The sequence below is a fragment of the Lathyrus oleraceus genome, chromosome 2 (assembly GCF_024323335.1).
Source record: "Lathyrus oleraceus cultivar Zhongwan6 chromosome 2, CAAS_Psat_ZW6_1.0, whole genome shotgun sequence".
NCBI classification, from domain to species: Eukaryota; Viridiplantae; Streptophyta; class Magnoliopsida; order Fabales; family Fabaceae; genus Lathyrus; species Lathyrus oleraceus.
This window is the reverse complement of record NC_066580.1, coordinates 190464741-190476017: the sequence shown is the minus strand read 5'-3', so window position 1 is coordinate 190476017 and position 11277 is coordinate 190464741. Positions and strand designations below refer to the sequence as shown.

The following is an 11277-nucleotide window of genomic DNA, read 5'->3' as shown; positions in this document are numbered from 1 at the left end:
TGGGCCTTCATAATTAGGAGTCTATTTTCCCCTAGAATCTGGTTTGAAAGATAGGATTTTCTTGAGCACAAGGTCACCTTCTCTGAACACATGAGGTCTGGCCTTCTTATCAAAAGATTTCTTCACTCTCTACTGATACAACTGACCATGACACATGGCAGTTAACCTCTTCTCTTCAATCAAATTCAGCTGGTCAAATATGGTCTGACATCATTTAGCTTCAGTCAACTTGGCTTCCATGAGCACACGCAATGATGGGATCTCAACCTCTACCGGGAGCACATCTTCCATGCCATAAACAAGCGAGAAAGGGGTTGCCCCTGTTAAAGTGCGTATGGATGTACGATACCCGTGCAAAGTAAATGGGAGCATCTCATGCCAATCTTTGTACGTTACAACCATCTTCTAGATGATCTTCTTGATGTACTTATTTGCATCTTAAACAACCCCATTCATCTTAGGTCTATAGGGAGAAGAATCATGATGTGCAATCTTGAAGTCTTTGCAAAGAGCTTCCACCATATTATTATTCAAGTTCGATCCATTATCAGTAATGATCTTACTTGGCACACCATACCGGCATATAATTTGATTCTTGATAAACCTCACAACCACTTGCTTGGTTACATTTGCATATGATGCTTCTTTGACCAACTTTATGAAGTAGTCAATTTCCACCAAAATGAAACGATGTCCATTCGAAGCTTTAGGCTCAATCATACCAATCATATCAATTCCCCACATGGAGAAGGGCCATGGGGAGGAAATGACGTTCAACAGTCGGAGGAACATCAATCTTATCTACATATATTTGACACTTGTGGCATTTCTTCATAAACTTGCAACAATCAGATTCCATTGTCAGTCAATATTAACCTGCTCGCAACATCTTCTTTGCCATAGCATGTCCATTGGAGTGAGTACCAAAGGAACCTTCATGTACTTCAGTCATCAATAAGTATGCTTTGTGTCTATCCACGCATCTGAGAAGAACCATATCGAAGTTTCTCTTGTACAATACATCACCATTCAGGTAGAAATTTCCAGCTAATCTTCTCAAAGTCTTGTTATCTTTCAAAGATGCCCCAGGCGGGTAAATCTGAATTTGGAGGAAACACTTGATATCAAAATACCACGGCTTCTCATCTTCGGCTTCTTCAACAGCAAACACATGAGCTGGCCTATCAAGACACATTACAGTCAGATTGGGAACCATATTCCAATACTTTACCACAATCATTGAAGCCAATGTTGCAAGAGTATCTTCCATCTGGTTTTCATCTCGAGGGATATGATGAAATTCAACCTTTATAAAGAAAGTTGAAACCCTCCTCGCATAGTCTCTATATGGTATCAAACCGGGTTGATTCATCTCCCATTCACCTTTGATCTGATTCACCACCAAAGCTGAATCTCCATAGACGTCAAGATATTTTATTCTGAGATCAATGGCCTCTTCAAGCCCCATAATGCAAGCTTCATACTCAGCCATGTTATTTGTACACTTGAAAGTCAATCTAGTTGTAAATGGAAAATGCGTGTCTTGAGGAGTAATAATCACTGCCCCAATGCCCTTACCATATTAGTTAACAACTCCATCAAATACCATGCCCCAACGAGAACCAGGTTCTGACCCTTCTTCAAGCAATGGTTCATCACAATCTTTCATTTTCAAGTACAAAATCTCTTCATCAGGAAAATCATACTGCATTGACTGGTAATCTTCAATCGTTTGGTCAGCCAAATGATCAGCCAAGACACTAACTTTGATCGCTTTCTAAGATCGGTATTCAATATCATACTCTGATAATAACATCTGCCAACGGGCAATCCTCCTAGTTAAAGCAGGCTTCTCAAAAATATACTTGATTGGATCCATTTTGGATATCAACCAAGTAGTATGATTCAACATATACTGGCGCAGACGCTTAGCAGCCCAAGCCAATGCGCAATAAGTCTTCTCTAGCATAGAATACCGAGTCTCACAATCGGTGAACTTATTACTGAGGTAGTAAATCACATATTTTTTCTTTCCAGTTCCATCTTGCTGACCTAGAACACAACCCATACTCTCTTCAAGCACAGTCAAATACATGATCAACGGTCTTCCATCAACAGATGGAGACAGAATCGGAGGCTCAAGCAGATATTCTTTGATACTATCAAAAGCTTTTTGGCAATCTTTGGTCCAATCACAAGGCTGATCTTTCTGAAAAAGCTTGAATATAGGCGCACATGTGGAAATCATGTGTGAAATGAATCTTGAGATATAATTCAAGCGGCCGAGCAAGCCTATGACTTGCTTCTCATTTTTGGGCGCAAGCATCTCTTGTATTGCTTTGACCTTGGCAGGATCAACCAATACCCTTCTCGCTGACAACAAAGCCTAACAACTTACCAGAACGAACACCAAAAGTACACTTATTGGGATTCAAGCGGAGTTTATACTTCCTTAAACGCTGGAATAGTTTCAACAAATGCTCAACATGTTCCTCTTCATCAATGGATTTAGCAATCATATCATCAACATAGACTTCGATCTCTTTATGCATCATATAATGAAAAAGAGTAGTCATTGCTCTTTGGTAAGTTGCACCAGCATTCTTTAGACCGAAAGGCATCACTCTAAAACCGAATGTTCCCTAGGGTGTAATGAACGTGGTCTTCTCCATATCTTCGGGTTCCATCTTGATCTGATTGTATCCAGAAAATCCATCCATAAATGAAAAGACTTTGAATTTAGCTGTATTATCTACCAACATATCAATGTGTGGCAGAGGGAAATCATCTTTCCGACTGGATTTATTCAAATCTCTATAATCAACACACATGCGGAATTTTCCATCCTTCTTCGGTACATGCACAATATTGGCCACCCATTATGGATACTCAGCAGTAACAAGAAAACCGACACCGATCTACTTTTGCACTTCTTCTTTGATCTTCACTACCATATCAGGATCAGTCATTCTCAACTTCTGCTTGACTGGCGGGCACTCTGGCTTCAACGATAATCTATGCTCCACAATCTCAGAATCCAACCCAGGCATGTCTTGATAGGACCAAGCAAATACATCTGAATATTCTCGGAGAAGATCAACCAACCCCTTCTTAACTTCTAGACACAGTCGAGACCCAATCTTGACTTCCTTCACATCATCTTCGGGACCCAAGTTGACTAACTCAATCTGCTCTTCGAACGACTGAATGAGTTTTTCCTCGTGCTCAAGTAGACGAGACAATTCATCAGATACTTCTTCATCACTTCCTTCCTCATCCTCAAACACAGGGAATTCAAAGTTTGGCGAAGGAGTATGATCATTGTATTCAATGGGTTTAGACACCAACCTGCATAATGATTTGATATTTTGATTTTAGATAAGTGATTTTGTGACCAAATATTATGTAGATGGACAAATTACATTTTATTTATTTATGTCTTTTGTGATTACCATTTTCAGAAAAAGCAAAATGTAAAAATAAAACATAATAGATGTGGATGAATAGAATTGCATTTTATTAATGATCAAATTCGAAAATGCCAACAATGTTCACTTCTCCCTTAAGCATAAAAGAAGGATTTTCAAAAACAATAAAAGAAATTACTTAGAACGATGCATAATAACAAGAACATCAACAGAAATCCAATTGTTGCAAGCTTTTCCATGCGTCACAAAATTGGTGCGGTCTTCATCTTCATCCCCCTCGATCACATCAACTAAGTGTTGTTCATTACCATGAAGGAACCCTCCTCTACGGAAACTGGGTTGCATATCTTCATGTCTAATCTCAAATGAACCTCGTTGGAATCCCAAATCGGCTCTACTCTTGTTTTCGATGACCTCTACCATCTGGCCCCACTGATCAGAAATACCGTCTTCAACAATCTTCTGAGCGTCTTTGCAGGATGACATAGGTGCCCCAACTCTCTTTTCCTCAGCAATAGATAGAGCTTGGAACGGAGTTCCAACCTCATCCTCAGCTTCTACATAAGAGAAAGACGACAAGTGGCTTACCAACAAAGCCTTCTCCCACCGATGATAACAAGCTTTCCATTCTTGACAAACTTCAACTTCTGATGTAGTGTTGACGTAACGGCTCCTGCCTCATGTATCCATGGCCTTCCTAACAAACAGCTATAGGCTGGGTCGATATCCATTACTTGGAAATTAATTTGGAAATCACTCAGACCTATCTTCACTGGAAGGTCCACCTCATCAATCACAGTCTTGCGAGAACTATCAAATGCCTTGACGATCACGCCACTATATGTCATCGGAGCTCCTTGATACGACAATCTGGAAAGAATTAATTTCGGGAGTACATTTAATGAAGAACCGATATCAACCAATACGTTTGACAGAGCATCCTCTTTATAGTTCATTGAAATGTGCAACGCCAAATTGTGATTTCTACCTTCCTCAGGAAGTTCCTCATCACAGAAGCTCAAGTTGTAACAGGAGGTGATTTTAGCCACAATATGATCAACCTGATCTAACGTAACATCATACTCTACATAAGCTTTCTCCAATACCTTTTGCAATGCTTCTCTGTGTGCTTCAGAGTTCACAAGTAGAGAGAACACTGAAATCTTTGAGGGAGTTTGGAGCAACTGCTCCACTATATTAAACTCGCTCTTCTTAATTAACCGGAGTACCTCATCATCATCATTAGGCTTCAAACCGCTGGATTCACCAGAATGACATCTTCGAGCACTAACCGGATCCACTACAGGCACATCCACCTTCTTGTTGACAGATGCATCTTCTACATTTTTTGGGAACACATGCCTAAAAACAAGACCGCTATGGGTCACCTACGTAACATCAACAATGCTCACAACAAAACTGGTCGTAGGTAATGGAACCTCTTGACCATTCTCTAACATAGTCACATTATACTGGTACGGAATAGCTTTATCGGATGCATACGGGACATGACCCGCTAACCGTATAACCAACGGCGATACCAATCTATTGCTGACATTGTTACTACTGCTGCTGTCAAATTGAATTACCACTCTCTCTGGTGTCTTGAACATAGGAACTATTACATTCACATCGTCACCCAAGTGATGGGACTGAAGAATCTGGATCATACCCTCATCCATCAACCTCTGGATGGCTCTTTTCGCAACCACACAACCTCGGGGGTTAACACTACAAATTGCACAACCATCATGGTCATGCTCACAATCTGTTACCAAACTGATATCTTTGTGCATCGTCCCCAAAGACCTTCTAATGAAACAAACATTATACACTTTGAACTCCCCAGGACAACCATCTACCATATTGACAGAAGGATTACCATGAGCAGGTAGTGGGTTAGCTTTGACATTCGACGCACGATCGTCAAAGGACATCATCCCACTTTTGACCAACTTTTGGACTTTGTACTTCAGCGGGTAACAGATCTCAATATCATGGCCAGGAGCCCCTTGGTGAAAGGCAGAATGAAGCTCTGGCTTGTACCACCATGGAAGTGGTTCTGGAATCTGTTGAGGATTTCTTGGTTGCAGAAGGTTCTTGAGAACCAATGATGGGTACAATTCAGCATAAGTCATAGGAATCGGGTCAAAAGAGATATTCTTCCTCTCGAAATTCTATTGTTGTTGATGGTTGTTGTTGTTGTTGTAGTTGTTTGTTCTTTGTGGTGGCTATTATGGACGTTGTTGGTTGAATGAGCATTGATTGATTGCCTGTAAATACTGGAATAACAGATGATACTTGATGATGATGTTGATGGGGTTGTGGATTCCTTCTAACATGAGGCCTCCTCTGCCTCCCAACCGATACTGCATTAGTCTCGCCTTCGTTCTTTCTGGCAAACACACTGTCGTACTTCTTGCTAGACGAAACCTCCTCTTTAGATAATCGTCCCTCTCAGACACCTTCTTCTAGTCTCATCGCCATGTTTACCATTTCGGTAAAATCACTGGGGCATTGGAAATCATCCTCTCATAGTATAATGAGCTCAGGGTCTTGAGAAAAATCTTGGTCATCTCCTTTTCTTCCAAAGTTCTCTCCATCGCTGAGCGTACTCTTTGAATGTCTCCTTATCCTTATGAGACAATGACCTCAACTAGTCCCTATCTGGCGCCATATCCATATTATACTTGTACTGCTTCACGAAAGCCTCACCCAAATCATTGAACGTGTGGAACACTCGCACTATCCAAACCCATGTACCACCTCAGAGCAGCACCAGTCAGACTGTCTTGGAAATAATGAATCAGTAACTAATCATTATCAGTTTGCATCAACATCTTTCTAGCATACATGATGAGATGACTGAGTGGACAGGTATTCCCTTTATACTTTTCAAAGTCAGGGACTTTGAACTTCATCAGGATCTTAACATTAGGAACCAAGCAAAGTTCCACTGCACTCTTATCGAATAAATCTTTTCCCCTCAAGCTTTTCAACTCCTTTCGCAGCTCAAGGAATTGGTCCTTCATTTCATCCATTTACTCATAAACACTAGGGCCTTCAGACGACTCGAAATGATAAATGGTGTCCTCAACACGAGGCAGCGTGTGAACAACCTGTGGTGGAGCAGACATGACCGGGCTAGATGCCGGCATGAAAGCAAAAGTAGGCGCAAAACCCTCAGGCACAAAATTGGGCGGCATTCCCCACGGGAATTGATAACATGAAATAATATCACATTTTTGGACTTGATTTAATTAAATTATAGTGTTATTTGATTCAATTTATTTTATATTATTCGATATTACTTGGTACTCTATTATTATTTATTTCAGGTAACATAAACTGAAGCATATGTGAAAAGGAAAGAAAAGGGGTGCAAAAAGAGGATTCTCTAGGAAAAGCATTTCACTAAAGCCCAGCCCACGCCAACTACAAGGAAAATGGCCTGTGACGACCGCCACACTCATGTGACGAGCGTCACGCCCCTCTACTTAGTGTTACGAGCGTAACACATGGTGTGACGGACGTCACACCCCCCACTCCTATTTTTCTGCCTTTGACGCGCGTAACAAAAGCACTTCTCCCCTATTTCTCCGCTTGACTCGTTGACGCGTTAGAAACCATACTGAAGGAACTTTTGGGAAACGGTTACTTTATGGAGGAATATAAATAGACCTCAAGGGATCCAATTGAAGCCCCCCTCTCTCTGCCGTATCTCTCCACGCCTTGCAATAGTTTTACAGCAATATATTTTCTTCAGCATTCCATTTTCTTCAGCATTTTATTTTCTTTGCTTTTTATTTTCTTTTCTTTGCTAGCTTAATTTACTAAGCATTCAATTTATTTTCTCACAATAGTTTCTACACCGGAAACTATTGTGTACTTTTCACTGGATCTAACCTTACGTCGGATCACAGTATTTTTATTTCTTTGTTTTTACCTGTCTGCTCAAGAATTGTGAATAACAAATCCAACCGAATTGTGGTGGAGTGTTCGAACATCGAAGCTAGGAACAAAACCAAGATTTCTAGTAATTTACCAGGTTCATTAATTAATTGAGTTATTGTTTTAATTTACATATGCTTTGTGCTGCTGTTTATATATATTGTCTGTTTGATATGGCTGTATTTATGCATGATTATTGCTTATGCGTGTTTGCCATGTCCGGCTAATTAATTTAGATATTGGTATGTAAAGTAAGCGGAATAAAGGAATCAAAACTAGTTTGTTCAAATTTGTTTCAAAATTCAGTCACTCTTTTTATGGTCTCAATTTACAGAGTTAATACCAAAGTTTTTGTACGAGAGTAAAAGACATAAAGAAGTTAAAATCAATAGAACGACAGTTTGAGCTTTTAACTGGACATTGTAAATTGAACATTAACTTTAAATCAGGGCGAAAGCAATTTTTAAAGTTAATTAAATCCTAATCATTTTCAAAAATTATTTTTAAAGGTTAAATGTGAGGACGAGAGTTAAGCATTTAAGTTTAATCATATAGTCTAAGTCAACAGAGCGAGAGTTTGAGACGAGGGCGTTTAAACGGTTAGTATTTTCTTAAAAAGAGTTTCTATAGATTCTATTGTTTTCAAAAAGTGATTTTAGATTTAACTAAATAGTGAGAGCGTACGTTAATATAAAGTCATAGTCTGATTCAACAGAGCGAGAGTTTGAGAAAAGACTTTTAATTAATAGTGTCTACTGAAAAGACTTATTTTAAAACTAAGAAACCAACGAAGATTTGATTCCCTAATTACGACGAACTACATACCGATATCCGCGTTATTTGATATTTAATCTAGATCCAATTTTAGTTTTATTTTTCCCCCTAATCATCAAAGTATCATCCGCCTTAGCTTTACGAAGTAACCTTAGAAAAACGGTATATCGACTCATTAAGTCCATGTGGGATCGATATCTTTTAAAACTACGCGATTAGACTGTGCACTTGCAGTTAATACCCCAATAGACTCATAAAGTCGCGATCAAGTTTTTGGCGCCATTGCCGGGGACTTTTATTTAGTCGATATCGTAACTCTTCTGTTACGCTGTAGAGACTAAGGCAATTTTTATTTTTCCCTTGTCTTTCGTTGATTTGTATGCCACACACTCGCTCACAAGGCGAACCGAACTACTTACGAATCAACGACGTTGAACGATATCTCTGAGTCTTACGACGAATTCGGGAGTATCGTACTGCAAACAATCTTCCTCCAATCGAAATTCCTGATCTCGAAAATCTCCTTCCTTCGCCGATACCCGAGATGGCAGAACCAGCTCATGCTCTTTGAGATTACGCTGCTCCATCGCAAGATGAGCCGTATTCGAGTATTGCTCCACCCGCAATCGAAGCAAACAACTTCGAACTTAAACCTTCACTGTTGTAGGCAGTGCAACAGAACCAATTTTCTGGAAATCCTACCAAGGATCCAAACCTTCATTTATCCGTATTTGTCCAATACGCTGATATTGTTAAAGCTAATGGTGTCACTTCAGAGGCAATTCGACTTTGTCTCTTTCCTTTCTCGTTAAGAGATAAAGCTAGAAGATGGCTTCAGTCTCTTCCCTCCAACTCAGTCACCACATGGAATGAGTTGAAGAAAGTCTTTCTTGCCCGATATTTTCCTCCAAGCAAAACAGCTATGTTAAGAGCCCAGATAAATGGATTTAAGCAGAAAGATAACGAGTCTCTTTTCGAAGCATGGGAAAGATACAAAGACATGATGAGACTTTGCCCACACCATGGTTTAGAGGATTGGTTAGTAATTCATACCTTCTATAATGGTCTCTTGTACAACACAAGGTTAACAATAGACGCCGCCGCAGGTGGTGCGCTTATGGATAAACCTTATGCTGACGCTTATCAACTTATCGAAAACATGGCCCAAAACCATTATCAGTGGGGAAGCGACCGAACAATGGTCGAAAAACCTCAAACGAAAGGGGGCATGTACGAGATAAGTAGCCTTGATCACGTAAATGCAAAAGTGGATGCTTTTGCCCAGAAAATTGAAAGTTTAAATGTATCACCTCCAGCCACCGTGGTTGCCGTAACTCAAAATTGCGAAGTCTGTGGAATTCAAGGCCACACCCCTACAGATTGTCAACTCCTAACAGGAATCCAAGTAGATCAAGTGAACAATGCTCAAGGAAATCCCTACTCGCATACCTATAACTCAAACTGGAAGAACCATCCTAATTTTTCATATAAAAGTAATAACGCTTTATATGCACCAGGTCAAGCTCCCAGTCAAGCCCCAGCTATACCTCCTGGATATCAAAAGCCGACCCCGTCTACACCTAACAATAACGTTCCTAGGAAATCCAATTTGGAAATCATGATGGAGAACTTCATAGCTTCTCAACAGCAAACCAATAAAGAATTCTTAAACCATAATGTACACACTAGCGAACAAATTAAACAACTAGCAAGTAAAGTAGATGCCCTGGCTACCCATAACAAAATGCTGGAAACACAAATCTCGCAAGTAGCTCAACAACAAGCACCTACTGCTGCCCCAACTGGTACATTTCCGGGACAGCCCCAACCTAATCCGAAAGGCCACGCTCATGCAATTATATTAAGAAGTGGAACAGAGGTAGAAGGACCGTCTGACCCAAGGATTGAGAACCAAAACTCTAAAAAGTCAACTGAGGAAGAAGGTAGACCTAAGGAAAAGGAAGAGAGTAATAAAGAAACCGTAGAAAACAAAGAACCTTATGTACCTCCGCCGCCTTACAAACCACCTATCCCTTACCCTCAAAGGCTAATTAAAACCAAAGACACGGGCCAATTTAAGAAATTTGTTGACCTACTGAAACAATTAAACGTCACGATTCCTTTTACAGAAGCTATTACACAGATGCCTTCATATGCTAAGTTCTTAAAAGAAATTTTATCTAATAAAAGGAAACTTGAAGATATCTAAACCGTTACACTCACTGCTGAGTGTAGCGCAATAATCCAAAATATGCCTCCTAAACTTAAAGATCCTGGTAGTTTCTCTATACCCTGTCACATAGGAAAATTTGTCATAGACAAAGCTTTATGCGATTTAGGAGCCGGTATCAGTGTTATGCCCTTGTCCATATGCAAGAGACTTGAAATGGGAGAATTAAGACCAACTAAAATGTCTGTGCAATTAGCAGATCGTTCCGTTAGATATCCCGTAGGAATTCTTGAAAACGTTCCCGTGCACATAGGTAAATTCTACATTCCCACCGATTTTATAATTATGGACATAAGAGAAGATGAAGTTACCCCTATTATATTGGGAAGACCCTTCTTAGCAACCACCGGTGCTATCATAGACGTAAAGCGAGGACGACTCACTTTCGAAGTAGGAGAAGAGAAAATTGAGTTCATTCTTTCCAAATTTTTGAAAGCACCTGCAATAGAAGACACATGTTACTTCATGGATAACATCGACGAATGCATAAAAGAAACAGAATTAGAAAATGACGATTTGTCTGACTATCGTGTAGAAGACAAACTGAACCAATGTTTAGCAATAACATCGGATCCTACGCAATGCCTTAAGAAACCAACCCTCGACCTGAAAACACTTCCCAAAAATCTGAGATATGAATTCCTAGACTCAGAACTTGAACGACCAGTGATAGTCAATGCAGACCTAGGAAAACTTGAAACCGAAAAACTCCTACATATCTTAAGAAAATATCCAACCGCACTAGGATACAACATCACCGATCTTAAAGGGATAAGTCCTTCTATTTGTATGTGCCGCATCATGCTAGAAGAAGACTGTAAAACTTCTAGGGAACATCAGAGGAGACTAAACCCGATCCTGAGTGAGGTGGTGAAGAAGGAAGTAACGAAGTTA

At 39.9% G+C, this 11277-nt stretch overlaps 1 non-coding gene across 1 annotated transcript; it reads right to left on the bottom strand.

The window, feature by feature from the left end:
- Positions 1-9075: 9075 nt before the first annotated feature.
- LOC127123982 (small nucleolar RNA R71) lies at positions 9076-9182 on the bottom strand. The gene has a single exon (XR_007803633.1). It is a non-coding gene; the product is annotated as a small nucleolar RNA R71 (small nucleolar RNA).
- Between the last annotated feature and the right edge of the window lie 2095 nt (positions 9183-11277).